The sequence below is a fragment of the Erythrolamprus reginae genome, unplaced genomic scaffold, assembly GCF_031021105.1.
Source record: "Erythrolamprus reginae isolate rEryReg1 unplaced genomic scaffold, rEryReg1.hap1 H_4, whole genome shotgun sequence".
NCBI classification, from domain to species: domain Eukaryota; kingdom Metazoa; phylum Chordata; class Lepidosauria; order Squamata; family Dipsadidae; genus Erythrolamprus; species Erythrolamprus reginae.
Window position 1 is genome coordinate 521935 of NW_027248495.1, and position 12676 is coordinate 534610.

General features: G+C 46.2%; 1 protein-coding gene across 5 annotated transcripts in view; it reads left to right on the forward strand.

Annotated features, from left to right (window-relative positions):
- LOC139155658 (nuclear transcription factor Y subunit gamma) overlaps window positions 1–12676 on the forward strand; it is a 215541-nt gene that overhangs the window by 175049 nt on the left and 27816 nt on the right. The window lies entirely within an intron of this gene.

Below are 12676 nucleotides of genomic sequence, written 5' to 3' on the forward strand. Positions count from 1 at the left end.
GCTTTTCTCTCTCTTGTTCTCTCTCTCTTGCTATCTCTTTCTCCCCCCCCTTTCTCTCACTCTCTCTTTCTCACTTTCTCTCTATCTTGCTGTCCGTTGCTCTCACTCACTCTCGTTCTCTCTCCGCTCTTCTCAGCGGTGACGCCCGCACGCCCTGCCTGTCTCACCTTTGCCGAGAGCACTTTCGTCCCGGGCTCTCAGCAAGGGGTTTGCAGGAGAGAGGTGGCAGGCGTTCTCTCAGCGGAGGCCGGCGAAGGTGATATTCAATGTCGGGGGCGCACGGGCGGTTGCGCACGCTCCCTATCCCCCTGCTAGCCCACTCGGAATATTCAAAATAAGAAAAGCCTTTGCTGGCGAAGGTTTTTCTTATTTTGAATATTCCGAGTGGGCTAGCAGGGAGATAGGGAGCGCGCGCAACCGCCCATGCGCCCCCGACATTGAATATCACCTTCGCTGGTCAATTTCACCCGGTACAGGGCTCCCAGTAATACCCGTCTATCGGCGGCCCTGGCGCCGCGGACCGGCTGAAAAACCCCAACGGCCCGGTCCTGGTCCGCGGACCGGCGGTTGGGGACCTCTGCCCTAATCTAATGTATCACTGTAAACCCAGTGAAATCCTAGTGCCCTTTTCTAAAAAAAAAAATTCACTGTAAACCCAGTGGAATCATCAATAAAACCTAGTCTATTTTATGGGACAGTAAACCCAGTAAAAACCTCATATCCTAATCCAAAAGAAATCACTGTAGCCCTAGTTAAGACATCATGCCCACTCTATTTTATATCAGCATAATTTATAGCTTTGCGCACATTTACAGAAAACCATAAACTACACATTATAATCCAAGATTGAAAATCTTACTTAAATTTTGTAGTTGTAAAATTTCTAGAATCAATATTACATATCATTAATAAACTTTCTTAACAAAAGGGAAAAAAGATAAAAATCATCCATTACGATTATCATTATTTCTTACTTTCATAATTCTATTATTCCATTGTGTTATACAGTGGTACCTCGGTTCTCGAATGCCTTGATTGTCGTACATTTTGGATACCGAACAAAATTTTCAGCAAAAATTGCCTTCGGTATCCGAACAAAAATTTGGATACTGAACAGCCACAGAAAATTTTGTTAATTATCCAAAATGTTACCGCTGGGGGCGGCTGAAATCCCGGCAGCTTCGGGGGGTTCCTTTCCTCAATGCTTCGTTTTGTTACCTGTAGGCAGCTGCACCAACTTTCTCCTTCCCAGCAGCGGCAATGGCGGTGGCTTCCCTTCGAGGAGCAACAGCACCGGGAACGTCACATGATGAAGGGAAGCCGCCGGAGTCATCTCAGCAGTTACTGCCGCTCCAGCAGCTTCCCTTCATTACGTGACGTTCCCGGCGCTGTTGCTACCCTTCCTGCAGCTTGGAGCGCTTAGACTATAGAGCTCCTCACATTTTTTATCCCACAGGAAATATAGAAAGTAGATTTAATTGGTTCCCAGCGAGTCAACAGGGGCTGGGAACCAATTAAATCCATTTCCATTATTTCCAATGGGATAAATTAATTCGGTACTCAACCAAATCGGTTCTCGACCACACTTCTGGAACGAATTGTGGTCAAGAACCGAGGTACCACTGTAATTCATCCATATACACAATTCTCATGAAAATTGCTTATCTTATCATTAAACCTAAACCAAATTTTGTATTAATAAACTTTCTTAGAGGAAAAGCTTATTATCCCATTATATCATAATTCATCCAAATACATTACAGTGATCCCTCGAGTATCGCGAGGGTTACGTTCCAAGACCCCTCGCGATACTCGATTTTTCGCGATATAGTGGTGCGGAAGTAAAAACACCATCTGCACATGCGCGCCCTTTTTCCATGGCCGCGCATGTGCAGATGGTGTTTTTTACTTCCGCACTTGGGAAGACCCCCGCCCAACAGCTGAGGACCTGCCTGCCCGCCACCGCGCCGCTCGTGCCGGGAACCAAACAGCCTGAGTTGCTCCCGGATTCTCCTCCGACCTGCCCTCAACTTACCTTCCAGCTGATGCTTCGATCCTTGGAAGAGGCCAGAGTGCCTTTCTGCACCACACTCTCCGCTCGGGTTCCTTTCCGGAAGATGGAAGTTTCTCTCCTTCCATCCTTTCTAGCAATACAATACTCGATGGTTTTAACCATCCTTTCTAGCAATACAATACTCGATGGTTTTAACCATCGAGTATTGTATTGCTAGAAAGGATGGAAGGAGAGAAACTTCCATCTTCCGGAAAGGAACCCGAGCGGAGAGTGTGGTGCAGAAAGGCGCTCTGGCCTCTTCCAAGGATCGAAGCATCAGCTGGAAGGTAAGTTGAGGGCAGGTCGGAGGAGAATCCGGGGAGCAACTCAGGCTGTTTGGTTCCCGGCACGAGCGGCGCAGCGGCCGCGTTGCTCGTGCCGCCGTTGCTGGCGTGGCCGCCGCTTCTGAGGCCGCCGCGTTGCTTTCGTTTGTCCGGCCGCCGCGCCGCTGTTGCTGGCGCGGCCGCCGCTTCTGAGGCCGCCGCGTTGCTTTCGTTTGTCCGGCCGCCGCGCCGCCGTTGCTGGCGCGGCCGCCGCTTCTGAGGCCGCCGCATTGCTTTCGTTTGTCCGGCCGCCGCGCCGCCGTTGCTGGCGCGGCCGCCGCTTCTGAGGCCGCCGCGTTGCTTTCGTTTGTCCGGCCGCCGCGCCGCCATTGCTGGCGCGGCCGCCGCTTCTGAGGCCGCCGCGTTGCTTTCGTTTGTCCGGCCGCCGTGCCGCCGTTGCTGGCGCGGCCGCCGCTTGTCCACGCGCCCGCCCTTCGCCTGCCCACGCCGTTGCTCGCGGAAGCGGCGCTGGGGTTTCCCTGCCGCCCACGCAAAGGGGAAACCCCGGCAAGAGGGGGAAGACCCAGCAGCTGATCTGCCCGGGGGGGAAGCAAACTCCACCATCTACGCATGCGTGGCCATAGAAAAAAAAGGGCGCGCATGCGCAGATGGTGTTGTTTACTTCCGGGTTGAAAAATCGCGATATAGCGTTTCGCAATAATCGAGATCGCGAAACTCGAGGGATCACTGTATTCTTATAAACTTTACCTATCAGCTATGTTATCTTATAGTTAAACCGTCTCATCTATGAAATTCCTTCTCAAAATTTTTCACCTTTCTCCTGCTAATATTAAAAATAATAAGAATAATCATGGCCATTTTCAATTTTCACTTCCTTATTCTACCATTCCATTTTTACATTGTTTACCCTTAAAAATAATTTAAAAATAATTTTAAAAAACAAAACACATCTTAATTGGACATTGTTACATATAACACATAGTTCTTACTCAGTAATTTCCCTCAAAATTTCCCAATACTATCACCAATTTTATATTCGCTTATTTTTCCCCATGTATTTAATAAATTCCAATTAAATTTAAAATTCATCATTTAGTTCCCATAATTCCAATTCATCATTTTGCAGTCTAATTCTTTTGTAGATTTAAACGTTTATGGTAAGACTCAGTCTTCTTCTTTTTAACAGTACTGCTGCCATCTGTATTTTCCATATCCATATTCCTTAATCTATAGTATCTTAGACCTCTTTTCCAGTAATATTATCCAATACGTCCTCAGTCAGTTCAATTATCTCATCTCTCAAAAATTATTTCCTTCCAAGCCAAAGCTGATGACATCCTTTCTTCTCAAAAGTAAATATGTAACATGAACATTCCATCTTCATAGCCAAAAAAATAAGATCTCCACCAAGGCGAGCAGCTGTTAAAACACCCTTACAATAACTCCTTGCAATGACTCCTCCAACCAAAGGATGGCAGTCTTTCATATCTTCCATTATAAAATATTCCTCCTCATTTAATGTAAAAAAGAAAGAAAAAAATAGCTTCCATAAACATAAAAATATAATAAAAAGAAAAAGAAAATAATTTTAGTCTCCAATTTGACAGTCCAGATTCAAAATCATTAAGCCTCTTAGTAATCCAGTTTTGGGCAATTTGCTGAGCTCAGAAGCTTCTCGCTCTTCGCCCCATCGCCAAACAGCTGCTTCCGCTTTCATTTTTGGCAGCTTTAGTTCCGTTGAAAATGAGCCGGGGTGGCGCAGCAGGTAGAGTGCAGTACTGCAGGCCAGTGAAGCTGACTTGTAGATCTAAAGGTCAGCGGTTCAAATTTCATCACCGGCTCAAGGCTGACTCAGCCTTCCATCCTTCCGAGGTGGGTAAAATGAGGACCCGGATTGTTAAAAAAGTGCTATTGCTAACATGTTGTAAGCCACACTGAGTCTAAGGAGAAGGGCGGCATAAAAATTGAATAAATAAATAAATAAAATAAAATAAAAATCAGAAAAAAAATAAATTTGGAATTCCTTCGGCTGTCCTCACTCACCAGTATATCGTTCGATCATTTCTTCACCTTGCCAGTGCTTTGAATCATCCTCTTTCCAGGTGTTACCGCTTGCCTTCCATCCCTGCATTGCGTTGTCTCTGTGGCTGGTGCTGACTTAGGCATAGCTGCCTGGCCGGCTTTGCACCACCACCGGCATGAGACTAGGCCAGTTTGTCTGGTGGGGTTTGCCGATCCCTAACCAGACCCCTGGTGGCGTCCCCTGCTTCACCTCCCCTCCAGGGAGGATGAGGTCATGTTCAGAAGAACAAGAACCCCCGGACAATGGGGATTCGGAGCCCCCCCAAGGCACTGGGGAGGTTCCGTGCTGCCACAGCCATTTGACCCCACCCCACTCTCCTTCTCCATGGTTTTAAATCTCTTTTCCAGTTGGAGTAGTATAGAAGAGATACCGTATATACTCTAGTATAAGCCGAGTTTTTCAGCCCCAAAAATGGGCTGAAAAACCCGACCTCGGCTTATACTCGGGTCACCACAAGAGGGCGCAGGGTCACCACAAGAGGGCGCACCGCGGGAGCCCGGCAGACATTGCTGGCTTGGGCGGGTGTGGGAAAGGGCAAAGTGCGGCGGCAAAGGGCGCTCCAACCGAAGCGGCTGTGGCGGGTGCCTGCATGCACGCTTTCTCTCTCCCCTCTCCACCTAACCGGCTTCCCCTCGCCTTTTTCCCCTCGCATGCCATTGGGGCAGTCGCGGGAGAGAAGAGAGAGAGGGTGCCTGCATGCACCCTTTCTCTCTCCCCCCCTCCACCTAACCGGCTTCCCCTCGCACGCCATCGGGGCAGTCGCGGGGGGAAGAGAGAGAGGGTGCCTGCGTGCACCCTTTCCCCCCCCCCTCCACCTAACCGGCTTCCCCTCGCACGCCATCGGAGCAGTCGCGGGGGAGAAGAGAGAGAGGGTGCCTGCGTGCACCCTTTCTCTCTCCCCCCCTCCACCTAACCGGCTTCCCCTCGCACGCCATCGGGGCAGTCGCGGGGGAGAAGAGAGAGAGGGTGCCTGCATGCACCCTTTCTCTCTCCCCCCTCCACCTAACGGGCTTCCCCTCGCCTTTTTCCCCTCGCACGCCATCGGGGCAGTCGCGGGGGAGAAGACAGAGAGGGTGCCTGCATGCACCCTTTCTCTCTCCCCCCCTCCACCCTACATAGCCTTAGGTGGCTGGGAAAGTGAGGGGGAGCCAAGGGAACAAAAAAAGGGTCGAGAATCAGCTTTGGAAGGTGTGTGTGTGTGTGTGTGTGTGTGAGCACCTGTCCACCCTGCAAAGAATGCCAGCTACTTCTTTTTCCCTCGCTGAATCCGGGAGGGTTTTTTTCCTCCTTGCTCCCTCTGTGTGTGTATTTGTCAACAAATTAACCCTATCGGAGTCGGCAGGAAGTCGGAGGAAGCCCTAGAGCGGCGTGGGGGGTGGGCTTGTGAATGAAAGGGAAGCCAAGGCAACAAAGAAAAAGGGGAAGGATGAATTTTGGAGGGCAAGTGTGTGTGTGTGTGTGTGTGTTTGTGTGCTTGTGTGCTTGCCTGCCCCCTCCTCCCCCCCTGAAAAATGCCAGTTACCTCTTTGAAGGAGGTGTAGCCAAAGTGCCTCCTTTCCCCCTGGCTTAAACCAGCAGGGTTTTTTTTTTTACTCCTCACTCCCTTAACGTGTGTATTTGCCAACAGGTTTTAACTATTCCCCTCTCTCTCTGAGTTGCCCTTAGTTGGATTAAAAAGACCTCCTGCTGTCCGATTCTCCTCCCCCTCTTTTGAAAAGATTTAAACTGTTTAAAAAATGGTATCTTGTGGTAGTTGCTGTCCTTGCTTGGATAGGATTTAATAATGTGTAATGAGGCAAGAGCTAGACAGGAATTTCTTAAGTGTGTTTGTGGATCTTTAAAAGTTGCCTTTTATAAAGTGGGTTTGAGAGCATATCTATCTATCTATCTATCTATCTTTCTATCTATCTATCTATTTATCTATCATTCTATCTATTTATCTATCATTCTATCTATCTGTCTGTCTATCTATCTATCTATCTTTCTATGTATCTATCTCTATCTATCTATCTCTATCTATCTATCTATCTTTCTATGTATCTATCTATCTATCTATCTATTTATCTATCATTCTATCTATCTATCTGTCTGTCTGTCTACCTATCTAATCTATCTATCTATCTATCTATCTATCTATCTATCTATCTATCTATCTATCTATCTGGTTTTCTATGCTGATAACCTCACAGCAGCTAATGCTGAAGCTGTTTGGACATACAGATTTATTTATTTATTTATTTAATTGGATTTGTATGCTGCCCCTCTCCAAGGACTCAGGGCGGCTCACATATATAAAAACAGAACAATAATGTAAATCCAATTAAATCCAATGAGAAGGAATCTAGTTTTGAAGGATTTTAACTCTTAGGTTTTAGCATTGTTGCTGATTGAGCTACTTTTTTACTTTTTAATTTATTGTTAATATTGTTAATTTGTTTACCCTCTTTTAAATTTACAGAGCTAGTTTACTGGTTTTCTTTAAAATAAATATTCTAAAACATGTCTCAATTAATGTAATTTTATTGGTTTCCATTTTTATAAGTTACCAGTAGCCACTGCATTTTCTAACCTCGGCTTATACTCGGGTCAATAATTTTTCCCAGTTTTTGTGGCAAAAATTGGTGCCTCGGCTTATACTCGGCTCGGCTTATACTCGAGTATATACGGTATATGGCTTTGCAGAAATACCTACATAACAAATACATTTGAATATAATATAACAATACAGTACAACAGCAAATTCTAATTAAATTTAAAATTACAATCTAAAAATCCAATATTTAAAAACAATCATACCAGTTCAATCATACAACATATATCTCATTTTGCTGGCCAGGCGGCCGAGACCTAATTGCTTCAAGCCTAGACAGATAGGTGAGTCTTAAGACTCTTAGAAAAGGCAAGGAGAGTGCAGACAGTGTGAATGTCCAGGGGGAGCTGATTCCAGAGAGCCAGCTCTTCCCCTAGGCCCCGCCAAGCGACATTGTCTGGCTGACAGGACCTGGAGAAGGCCGACTCTGTGGACCTAATTGGTCGCTGAGACTCATACAGCAGAAGGCAGTCACGCAAGTAATCTGGGTTCATGCCATGTAGAGCTTTATAGGTCATTACCCACACCTTGAATTGTGTCCGGAAACCAATCGGCGACCAATGCAGTCTGCGGATTATACTGTTCCTTCCATAAAAATAAAATCAGGAGTCACACTGATGTTTTAAAGCACCCTGTAATGAAAAGGGCTGCATGCAAGCCCTCATTTCTGAACATTGACAACAGTATACAGGTAGTCCTCGACTTACAGCAGTTCACTTAGTGTCTATTCAAAGTTATAATGGCACTGAAAAAAGTGACATGACCATTTTGCACACTTATGACCATTGCAGCATCCCCATGGTCACACAATTTAGATTTGGATGCTTGACAACTGATCCTCATTTATGATAGTTTCAGTGTCCAGTGTCCTGCAACCTTCTGAAAAGCAAAGTCAATTAGGAGACAAGAGTCACTTAACATCTGTGTTACTAATTTAACAACTGCAGGGATTCATTTAACATATGGGGCAAGTAAAATTATAAAATGGGGCAAGACTCACTTAACAAATTTCTTACTTAACATAAATTTTGTGCTCAGCTGTGGTTGTACATTGAGGACTACCTGTACTTCAAAAACATTGCAAATCTCCTTATGCCATAGCAGAATAACAGTGCTGTACAGGTAATATAGATTAAGGCTTCTGTCTCCTTGGCAAGCTCAGTGGCATCGTGTTTGCCAGGTATGCAACAAAGAGGGTGGGGAGCAAATTTCTTCAAAACTGCACTGCATGAACGTTCCCAGCAGTGGGATGAATAGCGGGGCTCTGACGTCTGTTCCACTTTCTCTCCTTGGTAAATGCCCAGATAGGCTTGCTTTGGTTTCAGAGAAGCCTTGATGACAAATGTAGAACAAGCAAGGCGCTGTTTTATATCTGTCCTCCTCCTGTTGTCCCTTGAGGCCATATGTGGGAATGACTTCAGTTTCAAGGGTTACCAGACTCCAGATTTCATGAATAGATTCAAGTAATTCTCTCTGGCTTTGAAATAGATGGCATTCTTTGCTCATTTTTTAAAAAATACCATGCATCATTATTGATACAACAAATATGAGTCCTTACGGCACATTATTAAATAAGGTATCCATATGGCATTAACAAAAGGAGAAAGATACTGACGTATAAAATGAAAGAAAAAAGGAGTAGATATTCATTAACTTTAGGTCTGTCTGCAGGCTGACTTGAGACCTTGATAAGAGGAACAGAAAGGCACATCCTTATTCCCAAATCTTCCAGGAAGCTTTAGGTATCCATGTTCCTTTTTCTTTGTGGATGTTTATACACCTTATGAAACTACCACAGACCATTAAGTTGGCCCATAGTAACACTTTTAAGTTAATCTTTATGTTTTGTTATTATTCTGTGTTTTTGAGACAATCCTTTGTAGCCATTTGGAGAATCCAGCAATCACAATTAAAGCTGCATAAAGAGAGTAATGAAGAGTTTTGTATCTCTGCAATTGGTTAGATTGAAAAAACAGATTTAATGAGGCCAACTTTGGATGCCTGTGGATGCCTTGCTTCTTTTCTTTTTATTGCACTGAGTTCTACAAATATATTGGACCATTATGGCAATTCCTTATCAGGTTCCTGAGTCATACATTGCAGAATTTGTTTATTTGTTTATTTAGATTTGTATGCCGCCCCTCTCCGCAGACTTCTGGTTAAAATTCTGGTTAAAAATCATATTCCAATCAGATATTTGCGTTTGGATTCCCATTTTGGCAGCCCTGGGCTGCTTCTGCTGCTTCTTGTTTTCAGCCAGTCATTTCTTTAATAGGCACTCCGCTAGTAAAGTTTTAATTTGGAAACAAAATAGAGCTGGTTAAAATTAAAATAAGGAGCTTCCACATACCAGTTGGCTCCTTATTGTGCAAAAACATATCAGATATCCACAGTGGAAGCTTGGGGAAAAGTTAAAACCAGTTTCTCATGGATCTGTGATTTTTTAAAGATGTTGAGACCAATCTTGCATTATTGCAAGTGAAATTGGGGGGATGAAAAGAGCACTGGGATTGCTTGAAGGGAGCAGTCAAGATTGGTAGGATCGCTTTTCCTGTATTTTGGAGATATTTTTTTTCTAAATAACCCCCTTTCAGTCATTATGTAAAGAATCTTCCTTCAGCTTGGTGTCCTCCAGGTGGCGTCGAGCTATACAGTCAAACCTCGTCTTACGAACCTAATTGGTTCCAGGGGGAGGTTCGTAAGATGAAAGGTTCATAAGACAAAACATTGTTTCCCATAGGAAACAATGTAAAGTCAATTGATCCGTGCAACCCAAAAAAAAACCCGCAAAAAAACCGCTGCCGCCGGGCTGTCACCTTGTTTTAAAAGGTGACAGCCGGGCGGCGGGGCTTCCCAGCACCCCCCTCCCCAACCCCGAACTTTTGCCGAACTTCTGGGTTTGGTGTTGGGGGGGTGCTGGGAAGCCGCGCGGCTGTTTTAAAAGGTCACAGCCGGGCTGGGGGGCTTCCCAGCACCCCCCCAACCCGAACCCGGAAGTTCGGCAAAAGTTCGGGGTTCGGGGGGGTGGGAAGCCCCCCAGCCCGGCTGTGACCTTTTAAAACCGCTGCGCGGCTTCCCAGCTGTCGCCAAACGCGGAAGTTCGGCTTTGGCGTTCGGCTTTGGGAGACATCTGGGAAGCCGCGCGGCTGTTTTAAAAGGTCACAGCCGCGCTGGGGGGCTTCCCACCAACCCCGAACCCGGAAGTTCGGCAAAAGTTCAGGGTTCGGAGGGGTGGTGGGAAGCCGTTCAGCGAGGCTGTGACCTTTTAAAACAGCCGGGCGGCTTCCCAGCTTTCTCCGAACGCCAAACGCGGAAGTTCGGCTTTGGCGTTCAGCTTCGGGAGACAGCTGGGAAGCCGCGCGGCTGTTTTAAAAGGTCACAGCCGGGCTGGGGGGCTTCCCAGCACCACCCCGAACCCGGAAGTTCGGCAAAAGTTCGAGGTTCGGGGGGGTGGGAAGCCCCCCAGCCCGGCTGTGACCTTATAAAACCGCTGCGCGGCTTCCCAGCTGTCTCCGAACACCGAACGCGGAAGTTCGGCTTTGGCGTTCGGCTTTGGGAGACATCTGGGAAGCCGCGCGGCTGTTTTAAAAGGTCACAACCGCGCTGGGGGGCTTCCCACCAACCCCGAACCCGGAAGTTCGGCAAAAGTTCAGGGTTCGGAGGGGTGGTGGGAAGCCGTTCAGCGAGGCTGTGACCTTTTAAAACAGCCGCGCGGCTTCCCAGCTGTCTCCCGAAGCCAAACGCCAAAGCCGAACTTCCACGTTCAGCGTTCAGAGACAGCTGGGAAGCCGCGCGGCTGTTTTAAAAGGTCACAGCCGGGCTGGGGGGCTTCCCAGAAACCTCCCGAACCGAACCCGGGGTTCAGAAAAATTTTGTCTCTTCTTACGAACTTTTTTCGAGTTACGAACCGGCGTTCGGGAGGCTGCTGGGAAGCCCTGCCGCCCGGCTGTCACCTTTTAAAACAGCCGCGCAGCTTCCCAGCTGTCTCCGAACGCCGGTTCGTAACTCGAAAAAAGTTCGTAAGAAGAGGCAAAATTTTTCTGAACCCCGGGTTCGTATCACGAGTTGTTCGTAAGACGATGGGTTCGTATCTTGAGGTACCACTGTATTTTCCATATTATGCTAAATGCAGTGATTTGTGAAACACAACCACCCATATTTGCAGGCAGTGACCTTAAAAATCTGAGAGCCCTGATGTTTTTCCTGCTAGATCTTTCCCATCATAGTTGCCTCTTTCAGAGTGAACAGAGCCCTAACCCCCTTGTCTAAAGTTGCGCTGAAAAATGCAGTAAGCCAATTATGTCGGCTTCTCTCTTTTCCAGTTCACTGATCAAACAGGAATTTGTCCAGTACTCATGTCTTGTAGTGACATGAATCTGATTTTAGATAAAAGGGAAGAAGAGCGAAGCTCGTCAGCTTCCATTCTGTCTGGACAACGGCTTCCAACTCTTCTGAAGTCAGCAAGGGATTTTCTTTCCCAGAAAGATTTTTCTCCCACCCTGTTAGGTCAAGGGTCAGCTGCTTTGACGCAGGCCAGTGACTTTGCACAAGAGGTCCTTATGTGTTATTGATGGAATTCATTCTTGGCAGCAGCATCTGTTGGCTGTGCCCACTGACATCATTGGTGGCAAGTGGGCCAGACAACAGTTGTGTAGTGATTTTGAAGCTGTGATTCATTCAAACTTGGTAGTCAATGAATTCCATCAAATGCCATTTTTAAAAATATTTATTTATTTATTTATTTGATTATTTATTTGATTTTTTGATTTTTTTTTTAATGCTGCCCTTCTCCTTAGACTCAGGGTGGCTTACAACATGTTAGCAATAGCACTTTTTAACAGAACCAGCATATTGCCCCCACAATCTGGGTCCTCATTTTACCCCCCTCGGAAGGATGGAAAGCTGAGTCAACCTTGAGTTGGTGATGAGATTTGAACTGTTGGATCTGCAGATCTACAGTCAGCTTTAGTGGCCTGCAGTACTGCACTCTACCTGCTGTGCCACCTCTGTTATGATTTTAAAATTGTTAAGAATTGTACTTGAGTTTAGGGACATGCTAAAAATCATGCCTCTTCTTTCAAAAAATTCAAGAAGAAAATAGCCGACTGGATTTGCTATTTAAAATCTTAGAAGATGAGAAATATTTTTTTAAGTAGATCTTAGCATCACCTTTGAACAATGAGTCACTTGGACTTAATTGAGCCTCAGTTGAGGTGAGCATCCTTGGTTAACCCACCCACCCGCTTTTTCTTTGCCTCAGCCATTTTGCATAGAAGGTGGTGGAAGTTAACTAGCCAGTAGCATGCATATATGTTTTGCCAATTTAACCCTAGCTATGTGGCAGTGTGTGTAAACATCCTACACTCTCAGCTGTGATTTTGTGGTGGCTGGGAGAAGGTTGTTTACGCCTGCTGGCATGGACTGGTCCTCTCAGAAATTGTAACTCCTCATTTTGACTGCGCATGATTCCAAGCTTATCCTCTCACAACTCTGTTAACCAGCTCATTGTTTGGAGGGTGGCAGAGACCCAGGAAAGGTAGATGGGGAGAGGTCTTGATGGGAGAGTTTGGGCAGCCACATACCGGGCATTCACTTAAGATATAAAGTGCTCCAGTTGTGCTGCAGTAGTCATTGTACTAAGGTCTTATTCTTTCCTGTTTCTGCGC